Here is an 11,097-nt window from a genome sequence, read left to right on the forward strand (position 1 = left end):
CTCACGCTCTAGTGAGCATCTTTCTGGAGCAGACCTTTACCATCCAGGCAGTTTTTTCCTGAGGGTGGGGGAGCAATTGAATTGCTGGAAAACTTCTCATCCCACTTGGTGCTCAATAGCATGAGGCAAATCAAGACTGAATTTCAATCACACTGCAGGCAGAGGAAGATCTCTGGAGGCTTTGAGTCTTTCCCTGTTCTCCTCCTGAGTCTGGGGCTAGGAAATCAGATCCTGGTGCACATCTTGGTAATTTCCAAAGACATCCAGACCCAGCAAAGGGAGCCACATGCTATGGGTTACTCATAGTTCCAAACAGGATATTCAGGGCCAGTCACAAACAGCATCTGAAATTGTCCTGCACTAAAGATTGGGACTCGTAGCAGACCTCCCTAAATCAAAGACACAAACCCAAACAGGCAGCTAAACTGGGGAGACAAAAAACAAGCCCCAACTGAAAGAATAAGAAAATTCTTCAGAAAAAGAGCTAAATAAAATTGAGATGAGAAATTTATCAGATATAGAGTTCAGAATAATGATGGCAAGGATGCTCAACAGCATGAGAAAAGACATAGTAACTATGAAGAAAGACCAGTTGGAAATCAAGAATGAGATGGCACTAATAAATAATGCAGTGGAAATAACACACAGCAGATAAGGGGAAGCCAAGGATCAGATCAGTGAAGTAGAAAACAGGATGGAAAAATTCACTTAATCAGAGAACCAAAAAGAAAAATCAATTAAAGAACAGGAGGACAGCTTAACAATATTCACATCAGAGGAGTACCAGGAAGTGAAGAAAGTGAGCAAAGGCTAGAGAAAGTGTTTGAATCAATAATGGCATAAAACTTCCCAAACCTGGTGAAGGAAAAAGTCACACAAGTTGAAGAAGCACAGATCTACCAAGCAAGAAGAACCCAAACAGATACACTCTCAGGCACATCATAATTAAAATGCCAAAAATTAAAGACAGAGAGACAATCTAAAAGGCAATAAGAGAAAAGCAATTTGTTACCTACAAAGGAACTCCCATTAGGCTGTCAGCTGATATTTCATCAGAAACTCTACAGGACAAAAGCAGAATGCCATGAAGTATCCAAGATAAGGAAAAACAAGATTCTGAAATAAAGATTACTATATCCAGCAAGACTATAACTGAAAATAGATAATGAAATAAAGAGATTCCCCAACAAAAAAAGGAATTTATCACCACCAAATCAGCACTGAAAGAAATGATAAGGGGAATGCTCTAATGAGAAGAAGAAATAGAAAGAGAGAAACAAAGACATAAGGAATTAAAATGGCAATAAATAGGTACCTATCTATAATAACCTTCAATATTAATGGATTAAATGCTGCAATCAAAAGACATGGGTAGCTGAATGGATACAAAAACATGAAAACATGATCCAATTATATGCTCTCTACAAGAGACCCACCTCAGAACAAAAGACTCACACAGAATGAGAGTGAAGGTATGGAAAAATATTTTTCATTCAAATGGAAATGAGAAAAAGCCAGGGTAGTAATACTCATGTCTGACAAATAGACATCAAAATGAAGGCCATCAAAAGGCACAGTAAAGGTCACTACCTAATACTAAAGGGATAAAGCCAATAAGAGGCTATAACCCTGGTAAACATATATCCACCCAATATAGGAGCACCGAAATATATAAAAACAAACTTCTGGAGTACTTTAAGGAAGAGATTGACAGTAATAAAACCATAGTAGGGAATTTTAACACCCAGCTAACTTGACTAGATAGATCTTTCAGACGAAAAATTAACACGGGAACAGTGACTCTAAATGATACACTGATCACATGGATTTAATTGATATTTATAAAACATTTACCCAAAGCTGCAGAATATACATTCCTCTTAAGTGCTCAGGGTTCATTCTCAAAGTTATACCATATATTAAGACACAAAACAAGTCTCTACAAGTTCAAGAAGACTGAATTCATATCAAGCATCTTCTCAGATCCTTATGGAATGAAATGGCTAAATAGAATGTTATTAAACAAATAGAGGCTCCATGCACAAAATTCATGCAAGAGTAGGCCTTCAAGGCCCAGGCTGGTCATTCCAGAAGGTCGTTTCAGGGACCGGTCTAATTAGCATATTAGCTCTTTATTATATAGGATGAATGTGTTACCAATGAGATCAAGAAAGAAATAAAAAAAATTCCTAGGAACAAATGAAAATGAACTCACAACAACTCCAAATCTCTGGGACACAGCAAAAGCAGTCCTGAGAGGAAAGTTCACAGCACTACAGGCATACCTCAAAAAACAAGAAAAACTTTTAATAAGTTATCTAACACTACAACTTAAAGAATTAGAAAGAGAACAGCAGAATAAGTAGATGGAAGGAAATAATAAAGATTAGAAGAAAAATAAATAACATAGAGGCTAAAAAAAAGCAATTCAAATGATCAATGAAACCAAGAGCTGGTTCCTTAAAAAGATACACAAGATTGATGACCCATTAACCAGACTCATTAAAAAACAAAGAGAGAGGACCCAAATAAATAAGATCAGAAACAAAAGCACAGAAGGAACAACTGACACCAAGAAATAAAAAGGATTGTAAGAAAATACTATTAACAACTATATGTCAACAAGTTGGACAATGTGGATAAAATGGACAATTCCCTAGAAAAAATACAATCTTCCAAAACTAAATCAGGAGGAATCAGAAAACCTCAATAGGCCAATAGTAACTGAGGAAATAGAAGCAGTAATAATAATAAAAAAAAAAACTTCCAGCAAACAAAAGGCCTGGTCCAGATGGCTTCACAGTGTAGTTTTACCAAACATTCAAAGAACTTACACCTACCCTCCTCAAACTATTCCAAAAAATCCAGGAGGAAGGAACACTTCCCACCTCTTTTTATGAAGCCAACATTTCCCTAATTCCATAACCAGATAAAGACAGTACAAAGAAAGAGAATCACAGGCGAATATCCTTGATAAACATAGATGCTAAAATCCTCAACAAAATATTAGCAAATGGGATCCAGCAATATATTTAAAAAATCATACACTATGACCAAGTGGGATTTATTCTGGGGATGCAAAGCTGGTACAATATTCACAAACCAATAAATGCAATATATTACATACAGACAAAAATCACATGATCATATCAAAATATGTAGAAAAAGCATTAGACAAAATCAAACACCCATTTTTTAATATATATTTTTAATTTATTTCAGAGAGGAAGGGAGAGGAAGAATGAAACCTAGGTGTGTGTAATGACTGGGAATTGAAATATGACCTCCTGGTTCATAGTTAGATGCTCAAACACTGAACCATGCCAAGTGGATGTAACACTCATTTTTTATAAAAACTTTCAGTAAAGTGGAAATAGAAGGATCATACCTCAACATAATAAAGGTCATATATGACAAACCTATAGCAACATCATACTCAATGGGCAAAAATTAAAAGCATTTTCCCTAAGAACAGGAAGAAAACAGGGATACCTGCTTTCACCAGTCTTGTTCAACATAGTACTCTAAGCCCTACCCACAGCAATCGGACAAGAGAAAAACACATAAAAGACATCCAAATTGGAAATGAGGAAGTAAAACTGTAAGTATTCACAGATGACATGATATTGTACATAGGAAACCTTAAAGACTTCACAAGAAAACTACTAGATTTAATAAAGGAATTCAGCAATGTAGCAGGATGCAAAATTAACACCCAGAAATTGATGGCATTTTTATACAACGTTTTATGAATCCTCAGAAGGAAAATCTAAACAAAAATACCAACGCAACAAAAATGATTAGGATACTTAGAAATAAATTCAACCAAGGAGATAGAAGACTTGAACTTGGAAACTACAGGACATTGAAAAAAGGGATAGAAGAAGTTATAAACAAGTGGAAGAATATACCGTGTATTGGTAGAATTAATATCATTAAAATGTCCATACTACCCAAAGCAATCTATAGATTCAATGCAATGCCTATTAAAATACCAATGGCATATTTCACAGATCTATAACAAATACTCTGAAGATTTATATGGAACCAAAAAAGACCCCAAATAGCTGTAGCAATCTTGAGAAAGAAGAACAAAGTTGGAGGAATCTCAATACCAGATATCATATTATGCTACAAAGCCCCTATAATCAAAACAGCCTTGTACTGGCACAAGAACAGGCATATAGGTCAATGGAATAGAACAGAGATCCTAGAAATTGACCCAAGCCATTACACTCAATTAATATTTGACAAAGGAAGCAAGAGCATACAATAGATTCAAGATAGTTTCTTCAGTAAATGCTGTTGGGAAAATTGGACAGATACATGCAAAAAAATTACACTAAACCATCAACTTACACAATACAGAAGAACAAGACTCAAAATGGATAAAATACTTAAATGTAAGTCATGAAATCATAAAAATCCTAGAAGAAACCAAAGGCAGCAAAATCTTAGACATCTCTCATAGCAATATGTTTGCTGATATATCGCCTAGGGCAGTGGTCGGCAAACTGCGGCTTATGAGCCACATGCGGCTCTTTGGCCCCTTGAGTGTGGCTCTTCCACAAAATACCACGTGAGGGCGTGCAGGAACAGTGCAATTGAAACTTCATGGTTCATGTGCAGAAGTCGGTATTTTGTGGAAGAGCCACAGTCAAGGGGCCAAAGAGCCGCATGTGGCTTGCGAGCCACAGTTTGCCAACCACTGGTCTAGGGCAAGGGAAACAAAGAAGAAAACAAACAAATGGGACTACTTCAAAATAAAAAGCTTCTGCACAGCAAAAGAAACCATCAACAAAATGAAAAGGGATCCCACTGAATGTGAGAACATGTTTGGCAATGATACCTCTGATAAAGGGTTAGCATCCAATATATTTAAGAAGCTCATACAATTTAATGTAGGGAGCGACTATAGGATCAAGCCATGGACTGACCAGTGGCAGAGACACAAGTCCTAGCTTGGACGGCAGGGCCCTCTTAGCACAATTAAGCATGACCTTATAGTCCTCCCTTGTTCCTAGGTAGCTAATGGGCTGTGGGAGGGGCAGCAAACATTGCAAAAACAAGGCTTGAGCAATGAAATAGATTTGAAACTCGCAAGAACATTGTAAACATGTTGATCACTCCCCATGTTTTGCTTTGTGTGATCTGACTATAAAATAAAGCTTCAGCTTATAGGCTGTGTCACTGTTTCCTCATCCAGGCAGTGATCCACCTGGTCCCAACTGTACTCTCTTGTCTATCTTCTTTAATCCTTCACCGTCCCTCCTCAGGTTCATCCCAGGCCATGCTGGACATGGGTCAGTTTAACAGGAGGAAGACAACCCAATTTAAAATGGCCAAAGTACCTAAATAGACATTTCTCCAAAGTAGACATACAGATAGCCAAGAGTAATATGAAAAAATGCTCAAAGTCATTGATCAATTTGTATCAAAGAGATACAAATTAAAATGGCAATGAGGTGTCATCTCACACCTGTCAAAATGGCTCATTGCCATTTCAACAAATCAACAAATGAAAAGTGCTGGTGAGGATGTGGAGAAAAGGGAACCCTAGCTCACTGCTGCTGGGAATGCAGACTTGTGCAGCCAATATGGAAAACAGTATGGAATTTCCTCAAAGATTTAAATAAGGAAATGCCATTTGACCCAGTAATCACACTTCTAGGATTATATCCTAAGAAACCCAAAACACCAATCAGAAAGAATGTATGCACCACTATGTTCATAGCAGAACAATTTACAATAGCTGAGATCTGGAAACAGCCCAAGTGCCCATTAGTAGATGAGTGAATTAAAAAACTGTGGTAAAATTACACTATGGAATACTATGCAACAGAGAAAATGAAGGATCCCTTACCCTTTGAGACAGCATGGAGGGGCCTGAAGAGTATTATGCTAAGCGAAATAAGCCAGTTAGAAAAAGACAAGTATCTTATAATCTCACTCATATGTGGAATCTAATGAACAAAATACGTAAACTGATGAACAAATAGATCTAGAGACACAGAAACATGGAACAGACTGTGGGATCTAGGAAGGAAGGCAGGGGAGGGTGGGAGGATAGGATCAGATCAATCAAAGAACTTGTAAACATAGATGCATAAACCACCTACACAGACAATAGTGTGATGAAGGCCTGGGGCAGGAGGTGGGAGCAGGCTAGAAGAGGTCAATGGGGGAAAAGGGGGGACATTCAACAATAAAGATGTATAAAAAATAAATAAGTAAAATAAGATTAAAAATAAAATAAAACATTCAGGCCTAAAACTAGAGGTGCCAGAAAGTCCATTGAAAGAGTTCCAGTTTTGACAGTCTATTTAAACTATAAAGAACATTAGCATGGCTGGCATGGCTCAGTGGTTTAGTACCAACCTATAAACCAGGAGGTCATAGTTCGATTTTTGGTCAGGGCAAATGCCCAGGTTGCAAGATCAATCCCCAGTAGGAGGCATGCAGGAAGCAGCTGGTCAATGATTTCCTCTCATCATTGATATTTCTATCTCTCCTTCTTCCTTCCTCTCTGAAATCAATATACATATATTTAAAACAATACAGAATATTCCTGGTTTTATGAGTTGACAAAATAAAATGATGCAAATAATGTGCCTACATCAAATAATAAACATACCCATTTGCTCACTTGAATATGCTGCATCTCCCTCCACTTTGTGGTGGATAAATGCTGTCATCTACTCACCCCACTGTGGACTCAACATCTTCCCTACTAAGTGGGCAGAATGTGACAGTGCCCAATCTCTGCCTCTGCTCCCTCGCCCACCCTTAGCTCACTGCTCTTGTTCCTTGTAGCCTAGTCTTCTTTTTCCTTTCTTTCATCTTTCCAGTTTTCAAAGCTCTAGGTAAGTAACAAATGAAAGAAAATATTAAGATCCCTCTGAGTTTAAGGAATTATTCTCGACAGTTTGTTTTAGCTATAGCCAAGTCCTTCTCTATGTGTTCCTTCTTAGCTTACCTTTCACTGCTTCTGAATGGATTGGTTAATGAAGATGAAGAAATATAGGGCATGAAGAATGTGCCAAAGGAAAAATAATTGCTCTAAGTGCATAAAGAAGAAGAGAGAACTTCCTTAAAAAAACAAGTGAGGAGTACCCAGAGCAGCTAAAACCAGTCCCAAATACAGAATCAGGGTCCTGCAGATACAAAAGCCTCGACCAGCAACATCTTGTGAATGACTCTGGAGGAGGAGGATGCTACCAGTTAGAGTAGTCAACCCAACTGCTCTGAATTGCTTATTAGTAGGTTGAGGCAGGCCTCAGAACTGCTCTAGTTTTCTATGCTATTTATTTACTACCTTTCCTCCAGACCCACTTTATGAAGCTCCCAAAGCTGATGGAAAATGTGGGTGAGACCCGACTCAAGGGCAGCCACTCTCTAGGTGGGCCAGAAGCTGATAAGGCTCTGGAACAGGGAAAATGACTGCTGACTGGCCTGGAAAGTTTCTTCTCCCCCTGACATCTGAAGGGAGAGTATCAGATGAAGACTAGAAAGTTGGCGATGGTAAAGGAAGGTGACAAGGAAAGTAAGCAAGAAGCTCAAAGCTTACAGCTCTAGGTAAGAAAAGCTATCAGTGAGAAGACATAAATAGGATGAAAAATAAGAACGTAAAAAGGAGATGATGAGCTAGTTGGCGATCAGGGAAAGAACCACAGAGAGAGGAACCAAGTAACGATAACTGGCAGAAGGGCTAACTGACTCTTGTTCCTGAGAGGGCAGCATGATGACTCAGTCTTTGGAGACATACTGGTTCCTTCCACTTCCTCAACAACCTACCGTTCCACTGTCTGTGAGGCCCACTTATGGACCTGCTCCCATGAGATTCCCATCACTGTTACTGTCGTGTGTAGCTTAAAGTAAAGCTCCCTCAACTAGAGGTACACAGAGAGCAGTTTGGTCCTTGCAACCAAAGGAAAGAAAACCTCTTTTTAAAGTACTATGGAGTGCCTAGTCAAAGTGTCTCAGTGCTTGAGCATCAACCTATGAATGAGGAAATCACGGTTCTACTCCTGGTCAAGGCACATGTCCAGGTTGTGGGCTCCATCCCTGGTGTGGGGTGTGTAGAAGGCAGCTGATCAATGATTCTCTCTCATCACTGATGTGTCTATCTCTCTCTCTCCCATTCCCTTCCTCTCTGAAATAAATGAAAAGTTTAAATAGATAGATGATAGATGATAGATGATAGATGATAGATAGATAGATGGATAGATAGATAGATAGATAGATAGATAGATAGATAGATAGAGTACTATGGAGTGAAATGGGTTTGGGAATATGAGTGAATTCACATTTAGCCACCTTCCAAGTGAAACAGGCAGAAATATAGAACTTTTTTAGGTACCATCATGACTGGAACATGTAAATAGCTCACTTCAACTAAGCCATGCCTTTTATCTACGTTTCATCCAGGTAAAGAGAACTGAAAAGCCATAAAAATTAATGGTTGTTAATGTAAAGGGTCAAAGGTCAGATTTTAGAGTTATATTTTGAAGCTCAGGAATATTTTTATCCAAATTAGTATTAAGAACTGCCAAATCAGAGAACCAAGATTGCAGCGTAGGCAAATACCTGTATTTGCTGCCTCCAACAACCACATAAAAATTTCAGCTCAATACAGAACAACCATCATCCAGAACCACCAGAAAGCTGGCCAAATGGAAGTCTTACAACTAGGGAAGTAAAGAAGATGTGCATGGAGACTGGAAGGAGGTGCAGAGGCACAGAACATGCTAGTCCGGCACCTACCTGTGCCGTTTTCTTAATCAGGAGAGAGATCATCTCTGTAAGGCCACCTATGAGGAGCAAGGGGTCCCAGCACCACACAAATGCCTGGCCCAGGCTCCCAGAGCTGGGAAGAAAAGTCCCTGTGACTACAGGCTGTAAAAACCAGTGCAGATTGGGGCCCAGTGACACAGAGGCTGCTGGAGACCAAGCTGTTCCTCTTAAAAGGCCAGCACAGGAACTGATCATACAAGGTCCCACTTCTCTGAACTCCAGCACTAGGGCAAGGCTCTGGGGGACACAGATACATATGAGGAGTAAGTGGATTGTCTAGCATCAGGGCAGGAACTTGGGAGCAGTTTTCTCCCAGACAGAGGTGCTTTTAGGGGTCATTGTTCCTGAGCTGGGAACTCCCCAGTCATGAGGTTGACTGGCAGCCATTTCTGTTTGTTCTGCACTGGGGATTCCTTGAGATCCTGCCTCATCCAATTTACAATCCCAGCCAAACTGTGTGCAGTGGCTTTTGCATATTAATGGCCTGTCCTTTCTCAGGTTAAAAATCTCTCAAACAAGCTGCAGCTGTGTCAGGGGGACACAAACCTATCAATAAAAGGGCCAAGACCCAACACCAGCACCAGCCTGCCTTGCTTCATAGGTGTACCTCATCTGGGTACTTTCAAACCTGATACAAAGAGGAAGAATCTGCAGATCTCTCCGTAGCTCCTGATGGGTGGCTCCTTTGCACCTCCCTGGAGACCCAAGGGCCAGTTTACACAGTGGTTAGTGTCAGACCATACCAGATTCCAACTCTACACATCCATAAGTAACACATTCAAGGGCAGACTCAGTGAGCACCAAAGCCCTACTAAAGCAAGTCCTGCTCATAGGGGTGTTTCCTGCATAGCAGCTCTCCCACTATAGTGGCAGCTGGTCCTCACAGCCAATTGGCCTGGAGGTCAATTCATCCCAGGGACACCAACAACAATCAAGTCTCAACTACAACAAGACTGGCACACGGCCCACAAAGGGATGCACCTAGAATTCCCAGCTCAGGTGACTCGGAGGGGCTGAGCCATTAGGTCCTATAGAACACCTTCTACACAAGGCCACTCTACCAACTCAAGAAGACATAGCAGCTATACCCAATACATAGAAACAAACACAGGGAAGCAGCCAAAATGCAGAGACAGAGACAAAGAAATAGGTCACAAATGAAAGAAATGGAAGAAAGCAAACTACTGGATATACAGTTCAAAGCCATGGTTATAAGGTTACTCAAGAATCTTCAAGAAACTTCCAAGGGACTTAGTGAGGCTTTCAAGGATGTTAGTGAGAATGAAATAAATAAATAAATAAATAAATAAATAAATAAATGGAAAAGGACCAGTCAGAAATTAAGCATACACTGACTGAAATAAAGAATAATATACAGGGATTCAGCAGTAGACTAGAGGATCCTGAGAATCAAATCACTTACTTGAAATATGAAGAAGCAAAAAACTTCCAACCAGAAGAGCAAAAAAATAAGAATCCAAAAATATGAAGATAATGTAAGGAGCCCTCTGGGACAACTTCAAGCATAACAAGATCCTCATTATGGGGGTGCCAGAAGAAGAGAGAGAGCAAGATATTGAAAGCCTCTTCGGAGAAATAATGACAGAAAACTTCCCCTCCCTGGTGAAAAAAATAGACTTACAAGTCCAGGAAGCAAAGAACGCCCCAAAAAAGGAACCCAAAGAGGACCACACCAAGACATATCATAATTAAAATGCCAAGGGCTAAAGACAAAGAGAATCTTAAAAGCAGCAAGAGAAAAGTAGTTAGTTACTTACAAGGGAGGACCAAATAACTGTTAGCTGATTTCTCAATGGAAACTATGCAGGCGAGAAGAAAGTGGCAAGAAATATTCAAAGTGATGAATAGCAAGGACCTGCAATCAAGATTACTGTACCCAACAAAGCTATCTATCTACACTAATAAAAGAGAAACATGGTAATTAGCGTACGACCACTACCCTTCCCATTGGCTAATCAGCATATCCTTATGCAAATTAACTGTCAGCCAAGTTGGCGGCTGGCAGCCACGCAGCTGGAAGCGAACATGAGGCTTGCTTGCTCCAGTGACTGCAGACTCCAACGTTCCCCGCCTGACTTGCCGGCCTCTGAGCTGCAACTCTAAGAAACATTGTAACAAATATAGAAGCTAAACAAAACCCCAGAAACCAGCTTTCAGCCGGCCGGGATCTCAGAGCTGGAGTTATACATTGTTTCGATTATAGAACGCAAACAAACCAGATACCTGCTTCCAGCAGCGGAAGCCTCAGAGCTAAAGCTGGCCCAGAATAAAAAAAAAGAAAAG

The sequence above is a fragment of the Myotis brandtii genome, unplaced genomic scaffold (genome assembly GCF_000412655.1).
Source record: "Myotis brandtii unplaced genomic scaffold, ASM41265v1 scaffold106, whole genome shotgun sequence".
Lineage (NCBI taxonomy): Eukaryota > Metazoa > Chordata > Mammalia > Chiroptera > Vespertilionidae > Myotis > Myotis brandtii.